This window comes from Rhinolophus sinicus, linkage group LG15, assembly GCF_036562045.2.
Source record: "Rhinolophus sinicus isolate RSC01 linkage group LG15, ASM3656204v1, whole genome shotgun sequence".
NCBI classification, from domain to species: Eukaryota; Metazoa; Chordata; class Mammalia; order Chiroptera; family Rhinolophidae; genus Rhinolophus; species Rhinolophus sinicus.
Genome location: NC_133764.1, coordinates 6,583,288 through 6,594,373, shown reverse-complemented (window position 1 = coordinate 6,594,373; position 11,086 = coordinate 6,583,288).

Genomic DNA, 11,086 nt, shown 5'->3' with positions numbered 1-11,086 from the left:
ACAAGAAAACAGGCTTTTTCCCCCACCAGTTCTATGAACTCGTCCTTCAACTTCTTTGTCTCACCTATTATGTCAATTGTAGTTGACCCATATGCATGAGTTTTTAAAATGTTTGGTGTAGGAATTTTTAAAGATTCAGAAAGGTACTGAAAATCATATAAGAATTATCCATGGGCACAACCCCCCAATTTTATTAAATGTGAACATATTTGAAAATCTGTTTTAGATGTCTTAAATTAAGAGGTAAAAATGTAAAGATTGAAAGCCACCTTTGTCCCCTAGTGACCCAATCCCCTTCCTCCAACCTCAGAGTTTGCCCTGCAGACCAGTCTTTCCCATCATGTCTTCCATACATACATACATGAATACATACATCTGATTTTTTTTTTAAACTTTTGCCCTAATCCACTTTCTTTCTCAGAACTCCTCAGTGGCTCCCCACTGCCTATCCCAACTGTTCTCAAGTCACGTTTGTCTCCTGAATCCCCTTTAGAGTTTCAAAATTATGTAAAGAGATTCCAGAGTTGTCCTTGTTGGACTTCCCACTTTTTCAGGCTTTCTGGACCTTGGAATTGCTGATGCTTGGGGCTGCACAGTCCATTGTTGTAGGGGCTCCCTGTGCACTGTAGAATATTTCACAGCACTGCTGGCCTCTACTCACTAGATGGCAATAGCACCCACCCCTCCCCAGTGGTAACAACCAAAACTGTCTCCAGACATTGCTGTGTCAACCTTGTGTTTTCATTTTCTGTGGTTCTGATGCTTTGACATCTGGGGCTTTCCTGACCCTGGAGGGATTGCCCCTCCCAGGGTTCGCCAATTCCTAGAGATAGCAAGCAACTTGTCCTCAAGCATGCTTTTCGATTACAAACCAACCAAACCAGAGCACACACTGCAACCACTTCCTTTATGGAGTTCTCATACTCAGGGCCACCTTCCACCTACACTAAACATGTCAGGGCCAGGTACCAAACAACTAGGGATAGCCCCTATGCCTCAGAGCCTGCTGAAATGATTCAAACTAGCCAATCTTAAGCTTGCTCACCCTGCTTCATCTGTTCTTTCCCCTGGAAACACAGTAAAGGCTCATGCCCATAGTTCCCCCTTCTTCTGGCTTCTAACCAACCCTGGTGTCTCCCTCTGTGGCCCTCCCTGTATGGCGGGCCCCTTCCTCTTGGGAACTGTCAGTGGGAAACTATGCTTCCTATGACAGTCATTTCCTGATCTGTTGTCCTTATTATACTTCAAATTTTCTATTAATGCACTATGCCATGTTTCCCTGAAAATAAGACCTAGCTGGACAATCAGCTCTAAGGCATCTTTTGGAGCAAAAATTAATATAAAACCTGGTATTATTTTACTATAATGTAAGACGAGGTCTTATATAATGTAATATGGTATGCTATGATATGATACGATGTGATGTGATGTGATGTGATGTGATGTGATGTGATGTGATGTGATGTGATGTGATGTGATATGATATAATATAATACCTGGTCTTATACTGATTTTTGCTCCAAAAGATGCATTAGCGCTGATTGTCTGGCTAGGTCTTATTTTCGGGGAAACACCGTAGTATTTTTAAAGCAATTGCCAAATATCTTCTGTTGCAACATTGCCCCCACTCCAGCATGACTGGGTTAACCTGCAACCTAGACATCTGTATTTTAAAAAAAAATCTATCTAGGTGATGTGAGATCAGCAAGTTTGGGGAACTGTAAACTTTAGACTTTATGCACAAAAACTTGAATCTGACATTCAAGGCTTCATACAATCCAACCCATCCAGCATGAAGTCCTTCTGCTCTCCTGCACAACACTTTGGTGCTTTCGTCCTCTTGTTCTGCAGCCTGACCCTTGGCTACATCCTGATCCCTCTCACTTGCAAACCTTTGTTCCAAATGCAGACTCGGGCTTTTCTAAGGACCTCTCAGACTTCTAATCTCTTATGTATTTTTAAAAATAATCAGTGTTTGTTTATTGAAGGAATTAACTCACCACCTCTTAATCATAACACATCTAAAACTGCTGAAACACTGCTTTGGGGCCATAAAGCTTTACAAACCCTCATGCAAATATGAGGCAGTAATTGCAAATTTACAGTCTTGTAACACATGTCAAGGCACTTCTCACAGTTTAATTTTATGTCTGTTTCTATGGTGATTTGAGTCCTGTCTCTCTCTTGCCCTACACTGAAGACTTCACAAGGTCAGAAAGCAAGTCTATTTTTGCTCATCATAATATCTGAATTACTTAACATAGTGCCTGGGAATAAACATTTGGTGAATAAATTAATAATTGATTAATTAATTAACTAATTAATTACTATTTTAGCTTGTCTTTCAACTTGATGTCAAGCTCCTGCAGATTATTTCTTTGTTTCTATGTTTCCTTCCAAACTTACGAATATAGTTATATTTAAACAGTACATATAAAAACAATAAATGATAACTATTATTTGTATTACATTAGTGTTATCAGTTGTACTTTATGGAGACTGGGCTACAGAGGCCAAGTACTCATTTGTTTTATTTTTAAAAATGGGCAAACTCCCTTTGAACAAAAAAAATTTGCATTTGAAAAGAAATACAAATGTTATTTGTGGCAATTATGTCATCATGTATCCAGAAAGGACAGGTTTAATTAAAACTGAGTATTTACTCCTAAATCCAAAAACTATTATTGCATCTGATAAAATGTCATTGTTGTCAGGCTACTTTCAAAAATTTAATACGATTAGCAGAAAGTGCTCTCTGCCATTTTAATTTCTGTTTCAGATGCTGAGATGTCCTACAGCCTGAAGGGAAAAAACAAGCATGTTTCCCATGTCGATCTTTTCGCACCTCAGCGTCTTCATTTCTTACTTATATAGAGAAAAACACCCTCTCAAATTCTGGGATTTTTTGTTTCCTTTCTGAGTGATAATTCTGTGCATGCTTTAAAAGTGCTGACTTGACACTTCACTGTGAGAATTCCCACCTCCAACCCTCACCCATAGGACAGGTAGTGCCTCTGGGACCCTCGCAGACTCTGCAAGACTCAGGGGGCTTCTGAGAGTTATGGGCATGTGTGTAGTCAACAGGCGTGTTTCCAAAAGCTTCCTTACTATTTGCTCCACCTCCATTGTTTTAATGCAGTTAAGACCTAATTGTTTCCCAAAATTTGCATTTAATTTGTATCTAAAGGGCTTGAACACCTAAATTAAAATGTTGAATTACAAAGGTAGCCTACAGGCATTATAAAATGTGGCTAACCAACTCGCTTAAAGAATAAATATGAGACATCCTGACAGCTCTTGAGTGTCAAAGGATTTTTCGACCATAGTTTGTACAATAACTGCCAGCACTGAGATCCCCCGTTCTTTCTTAGATGTACAAACCTTCGAACTTCCTTGAGAAAATAAATCTGCAGTTCAAAATTTATATTCTAAGGTTAGAAAACAAAAGCATACTGGCTGTTTCTCAAAACAGAAGAGACTTGTTCGAAATGGCTCCAGAGGTGATGGCTGTCCAAAAGGCAAGACAAAAACTGACCACCTCTTCTCCACACCCTCTGACACAGGAGCAGGTTACTCCAGATAACAAGACCATCTCAAGTCCACTCACTGGTCCTTGCCCTTTCTTTCTTTCCTGCTTCTTGTCCCACTGCCCCATCCATTCCCACCTCTCCTTCCACTGTCTCTTTCCCTTCTCACCCTGTGATGCCATCCCACTTCGTTACCTTGTGTCAGCCTGTCTCCCTCCCTCTCTCTCCTCTTTGCCCTGTGCCCCTGCTTTTCTGAGCCATGTCATGAATTCTTTTTCTTCTTTTCCTCTTTCCTAATTTAGAACTGTCTGCATCCCTGTTTGAGATTTGCATCTGCCATAGATCCCTACAAAATTAGATGCACTAAAAATAGACGCACAGAGGCACCTCAGGGCCAAAGTTAGAGGAATCCAACTCTTTCTGTGTCATGATATTTGAGACTTCAATGTTAATAACAGCTGCTTAAAAACCTGAGAATGACTCTACCATGTTTTGAGAACTATCTGATAATAGAACTTGCTGGGCTCTAAGAACCAAGATGCTACTGCCCCATCAACCCATTGGTTCCCTATGAACCCTTCCTGCACTTGCTGCAGTGGGAATTGGTTTCTTCAGAGAATGCATGAGGCAAATGGCAGACCTACAGAGACTCTCGACTAATGGGGCAGAGATGGCAGCCCAAGCACCAGGTTTGGTTTAAGGATCAATGAGTTAAATGGAGAAAGAGTGAAAGGAAAGAGCCAGCAGTAGGGGTTCAAGCCCAGGCCTGTGTAGCGCAGAGGAAGTGAGTCACACACCCAGACACTCCATCAATAAATGGCGTCCCTGTTTTCCCAAGGCTCTCGGATTCGCGTGGTACCCTCTGTCTGGCTGCTCAGGACCCTGCATCTATAACCTAGGCTGGTCTTTTCTGCCATACTGCTGTGAGCTGGACAGGCTGGTGACCATATTCCTGCTTTGTCCTCATCTCTTTAGGACACAGCCCAAGTCCTAGAAGCCTGTGGATGTTTTGAAGAGGATGAGAGTCTCAGAACCTTCACTAGTCTTTATCAGTAGCTCTCCCTGCTGACCACCAGCTGGAGAGAGACAGCCTCTCTGTCTCGCTAAAGCTATTAATGCTTAAAACACAGTGACAAGTTGGGAATTTCAAAAGCGTCCAAGATGGTTAATAGCATAGACTTTAAAAAAATCACAGCTCTAAGTCATACCAGAATTTATAGAGGATCACTCCATCTCCTCTTCACTTGTCTCTGTTTTCCTTTGTGTGCTTCCATACCCAAATTTATGGGTCAGAAGCATTTCTCTGTTTTTCCTGGTGTTAAAAAAAAATGCTACAGAAATCAGAGCTCTTTGGATAGAATCTTTGTACAACAAAAAATTATGTCTGTATATATATATATATGCAGAGAGATGTAAGTTTGTAAATAACATTAGCTTTTGCTCCCCTCCCCAAAAAGAAAAAAGATGCACAGAGATTCTCGTTTGCACGTGACTCAGAATCATTAAGGTATACAGAATGCTGTGCTATGATTCACAGGCCTGTTGTTAGGGGAGTACTCTGTAGCATTTCAAAGATATCTCACCTCCAAAGATCAGTTTATGAAAAGCCCACAAATCAAAATATTTGTACACGTGTTTTGATGACAGAGCATTTAAAAAAAAAATAGCTTTGAGGTATAATTGAAATATAATTCTGCATATCTCAAGTGTACCATTGGGTAAGTTTTGACGTGGGTGTACAATGTAAAACCATCATCACAATGAAAATAGTGAACATATTCATCACCCATAAAGTTTTTTTTTTAATTAATGTTTACTGGGGTGACAATTGTTAGTAAAGTTACATAGGTTGCAAGTGTACAATCCTGTATAACATCACCTGTAGCTCACATTGTGTGTTCACCACCCAGTCAGTTCTCCTTCCATCGCCATTTATTTTGTTTTGGTTTTATTTTCTCTTTTTTAAGACTTCATTTTTTAGAGCAGTTTTAAGTTCACAGTAAAATTGAGTAGAAGGTACAGAGATTCCCACAAACCCCCCACCCCCACTCATGTACGACCTCCCCACTGTCCATAATGACCTCCCCACTGTCCATATCCCTAGGGTGGTGCATTTCTTTATAATTGATTAATCTACACTAACACATCATTATCCCCAAGTCCATAGTTTACCATAGGGTTCACTCTTCGTGTTGTATATCTAATGAGTTTGGACAAAAGTATGTGACATATATCTATCATTACAGTGTCATACAGAGTAGTTTCATTGCCTTAAAATCCTCTGTGAGGATGAATAGACAGAGAACAGATTTTTTTTTTATTAAATTTTGTTTTGTTATGCTTTAACAAAGTGGCACCTATATCATCACATAGACTGTAAAAACAGTAAAAAGGAGACCTTAATTCAAATCTGTTTCCTTCTGAAGTTTACTGATGATTCATCAGCCTCTCCTTTCTATCTTGATCTCTTAATAAAGTTTTTACTTTCTAATATAACATACAGGTTTGTTTGTTTGTTTGTTTTTCTTAGCAGTGCCTTGCATGGTAGGGGAGGGGGGAAATGTCATTATTTTAAAGGTAATTGTGTGGACAGAGCCAGGAGTGCAGTTTCCAAGCTCTCGACCTCACGTGGAAAGGTGCTCACCCGGGTAATAAATGGCCATCAACTGTGATTGGATGGCCATCAGCTGTGGCTAGTTGGCCGTCAGCTGTAGCCAATGAGCCATTGGCCACTAATATAACTGCTGTGGATACACTAGCAGCAAGTGAGGGGCTAGCAAGAAGATGGTGGCTGAGCTGGCAAGAGCGGATTGCAGTTAGCATGGTGGGTTGCAGATTGTGTGGATCCTGCTTCCTGTGTCTCCAACCCAGCCACCAGTGAGAATATAGTGGTATGACTCCCGTATCTATGGCTCCATGGGTGTTCCTTTTTGGCCTCACCATGTCCTGCATTCTTATGTGGGGAGCGAGACTAGAGACCCCGCAGGCCACCCCGCGTAACAGTAATCTACTTTACATTTGTGTAGACCATAAGTATCACTTAAATATTTTTTGGCAGTATGAGTTCAATCTGATTTCAGGCACCCCAAACCCTGATAACCCACAGAAAGTTTGTGTTAATGAAGGATAAACCCTACCATTGGGTAATAAATTGCCACTTCCCTCCATCAATGGCTTCCTTGCAGTTGTTTTTAACATGGCAGACATTTTCCTCCTTTAAGCCCTATGCATTTCCTTTCCCCTCAGTTTTAGATGTCTTTCCTCCCCATTCTTTGCCTGGGTATACTTTTCTTGACTTTCAGATCTGAAATTAAATGTAATGTCCTTCTGGTCACCATCCCTGACTAAACTGCATCCCTGTTATTTGGTCTCTTAACATCACATTCTATCCCTCTCAATTTGCACTGTCCAAAAGATGGCCACGGGCTGCATGTGGGTGTTTCAATTCAAATTAATTAAATTTAAATAAAATTTTAAATTAGGTGCCTCAGCACATTACCTACATTCAAAGGGCTCAATAACCACATGTAGCAAATGGCTACTACATTAAATAAGGCAGGTATAGAATGTTTTCATCATCACAGAAGTTTCTACTGCAGACACTACAATGAGGTCACTTACAATTTCTAATTTTATGTTAATTTGCATGGGAGTTTTGATTGATCATTTGATGTTTGCCTCCCTCTGGATGGTATACTTTACGAGTGTAAGAATTACAAAATATTGGTCAGTGCTTTGCTGCGAATAGGAGCTCAATAAATATTTTTGAATGAAAGAATGGCATGAGTTAAGTACAAAATTAGTAGATTGAAAGACCACACAAGGGAGGAAACAAAAGGGCAGATGAAAGTTAATGCCCTTGTATTTCTAGTTCTAGCTGGCCCCCAAATTAAAGTGTAATAGGGGGAAAAAAGTATATTGGGATTTTCCAGTTATCCTGGAGTAAAAACATTTCTGTTCCACTTTACATCCTAAAATCAATTGAAGACCATAAGAAGAATGAACATAGAGGAGAAAGTACCATCTTCAATGAAACTCGGAATCATCGGCAACCACAAACCACAAACTATGAAATATAGTTGCCAAAAAGCAAAGTTGGATTGAATTAGGGGCAGACATCAAGAGTGAACATACTCCACTGCCTGGCACAGAGTATTCCAAGTGTAGACTGGCCAACAGCTTCTTGCTGGAGCATCTGAGTGCGGGGACATCCTGTCGCTGGGAACATCCCCACGTCCCATTCCATGATATAGAGTAGCCGGGGGACCTGGGGCTGAAACATAAACACATTAACTTCACGGAAAACCAGTGGTCTGTATGGCAAGGTAGCAATCACCATCTACTGAAATGAAATACCAAATCCCCTTCCAAAGTACACACACACACACTCACACACACACACACACACACACATACACACGCACGAAATATTGATATGTAGTCATTCTTGGTCGGCGGGCTAGAATGAGCTCTTAGCAGAGACCCACTCCAGAGGTGGAGGAAAAGCGCCCCATACCCTGTGTAATGTCCTGTACTTCTCATCCATTTTTTTAGCAAATGCTTGATCCAGAAAGAAAACTTCACTCATTTAGAGATAAGAAATAATAAGAAAAGAGCCAGCCTGAGAAATAGGCACGGATGTAACCAGATAGAAGGAAGAAAGAAACATGCCAAACAGAAGCCAGATGGAGACTATACATCAGAATTACTTTGCAGAGCAGAACAACAGTACAAACAAACATTAATCCCCATAGTCGAAGAATTTTTAATATCTGAGTTTCTCAGAGCTCAAAGAAGAGATATAAGGATCAAAGAAGACAGGATAGGCAATAGAAAGAAATAATGTGACCTGAAAGAGCTCCAGGGAAAATGTGGAAGAGAAAAAGACACAAACACAAACAAAAAAACATCAAAACCTCAAGCACAATGGAAGTGGCAATAATTAAAACAAATATTGCTGAGAAAGAGAGACATGAAGGACAGGCTTAGAAAAGAAAAAATGAACAAAATATATGAAAAGAAGTGAAAGAGCTACAGAGAAAATGGGACATAGTGGATAAGCATGCATGTGATTGGTGAACCCCCAAAAGAAAAATGAACAAATGAAATAGATATAAAATATTCAAATACACAAGAGAAGAACATTTTATAAAACAAAGATATATGCTTTATGATTGAAAGGGAACAGTCTTCCTCCAAAATAGTGCACAATAAGTCAACTAAAACGTATCCATTACATTTGTTGTGCTTTGATGATTACAGATAGTATCTTAAAACATCTAGCTCCCCTTCTTTCCCTCTCTCCAGCCCTCCCCCAAAATACGTAAACAAATAAGACACAAATTTTAAGAAGCTACCTCAAAAAAAATCAATCTGGGTTCAAAAATTCTCTAAAGCAACGTATGTCTACAACTCCTCAGATATAGAAATGAGACCAAATGTTTTATACCGAGACAGACATGTGTTATTTGGCATTTCTCTGTTTCATGCTCTGCTCACACATGCTACTGCTGCTGCCACTTAGAATGGTAGTCATTGCTACACACACACACACACACACACACACACACACACACACACCTTTTTTTCTATCTTCTCCACTCTTTATGTGATTAGTTCCTATTTATCCTTCATGTCTCAGCGTAGGAGATATGTGTTGGAGTGGAGGAAACATCCAAATAGAAATGTCATTGACATCTGGATGGTACCTGAAGCCAAAGGAACAGAGAAGATATGCAGAGTAGGGTAAGCAACTCATCATATTTTCTTCCCCTCCATTTTAGCCCCATGTTCTGGAAACCTCCTTAGGCCTGGACAAACTATGACAGTTGTTCACCCTCTGAGAGAGTATGAAAAGAAGGAACACCTAAGACAGATTCTCGAGGAAGACAAGTGCCTGGCAGGTAGAGAAAAAGAGCTGCCAAGTGACATCGAGAAAAATTGCCATGGAAACAGAAGGCAAGTCGGAGGAAGATGAGTCTAGAAATCAAAGAAAGAAAGTGTTTCAGGAAGGAGTGAGTGGTCAAATGGTGCCACAAAGTCTGGTAGGACACAGATGGAAAGTGTCCATTGCTGAGAGGTTGGAAAGAGCTGAAGTCAGAGGCCCTGGCACCAGGCAGAGAGCTGGCAGGCAGGGCTGGGCTTGTCCATACACGAGAGGCTGACGCGTCAGGAAGGGGCCTGGGCTTGTCCCTGGCCCAATGACCAGAAGGAACAGATAACAAGGCTGCTCACACAGCAGAAAAGAGATGGGGCAGGTCACATTTCTTGACTGAGGGTTCCCGCCACACCGCCTCAGTCTACTCGACTGCAGGATTCAAACAGAATCCCTTTAACACCCAACAGGAATCAAAAAGGATCCTTCCCGATTATACAAATGCAACATGTAGATACAACTCATTCAAAGACAGGAATTCTGAAATATAAATGAATTGTAAGATACATAAAGAAAATTTTAATAAGCATCTGAATTTTTTTCTCAATACAAGTCAAGAAAGCATTGATCATTGAAAAAATTTAAAAAAAGATGAAGAATAAAGGAGCTAGAATTTCACTAGTATGCTTACATTTTTATTATAAGCTCTATTAAGTGGTATAGGCAAGATACTGAAACATGCAAGGAAAAAAAGCCTCCAACATGTAAATGGCTTAACATGATAGAAGTTTCTTGTTTGATCATGAAACAGTATAATGCAGATATTTGTCAGCTGACCTTCCATGCAGTGATCCAAGCGCCCAGCCAGGCCTTTTCCCTCTGGGGGCTATAAAGGTACGAGTTTTCCACTCTCCCTCCAAATGATCTGTAATTGTACCAACACCACTGAAATCTCCTTTCTTTTTTGAAACTTGACAAAGTAATTCTAATGTTCATTTCAAAGAAATACTTGAAAATGTTATTTGAAAAAATAACATTAATAATGGGGTACTTGACATCCAGGAATTAAAATAAAACTGCAATGATTTCTTCATTTTAATTATTTCTTTTTAAATTTTTATTTTGAAACAATTATAAATTCACAAGAAGTCTCAAAGAGAGCACAGAGAGGTCTCGTGCACTTTTCACCCATTTTTCCCAAAAGCCCAAACCAGGAGTTTGACATTATACAATATATGCGTGTATTTCTACATTTTATCGCCTGGGTAGGTCTGTGTAACAAGCACAGCAATCAAAACACAGAATTTTCTCATAATAACAAAGGTCTCCCTCATGTTTACTGCCTTACAACCACACTCATCTTCCTCTCCTCTCCTACGTCTCTAATTCCTGGCAACCACTAATCTGTTTTCCATCTGTATAATTTTGTCACTTGGGGAATGTTATGAAAATGGGATCTTAGATTATGTGATCTTTTGGGTTTGGCTGTTTTCACTCAGTATAGTGAGTGAAATCCATCCAAGTTGTTGCATGTTACAATAGTTTGTTCCTTTTTATTGCTGAGTAGTACTCTATAGTGTGGATGTAGCTGGGTCTGTTCAATTATTCATCTAGTGAAGGAAATTTGGCTGTGTCCAGTTTTTAGTAATTACAAATAAAGCAGCTATGGACAATCACATAAAAG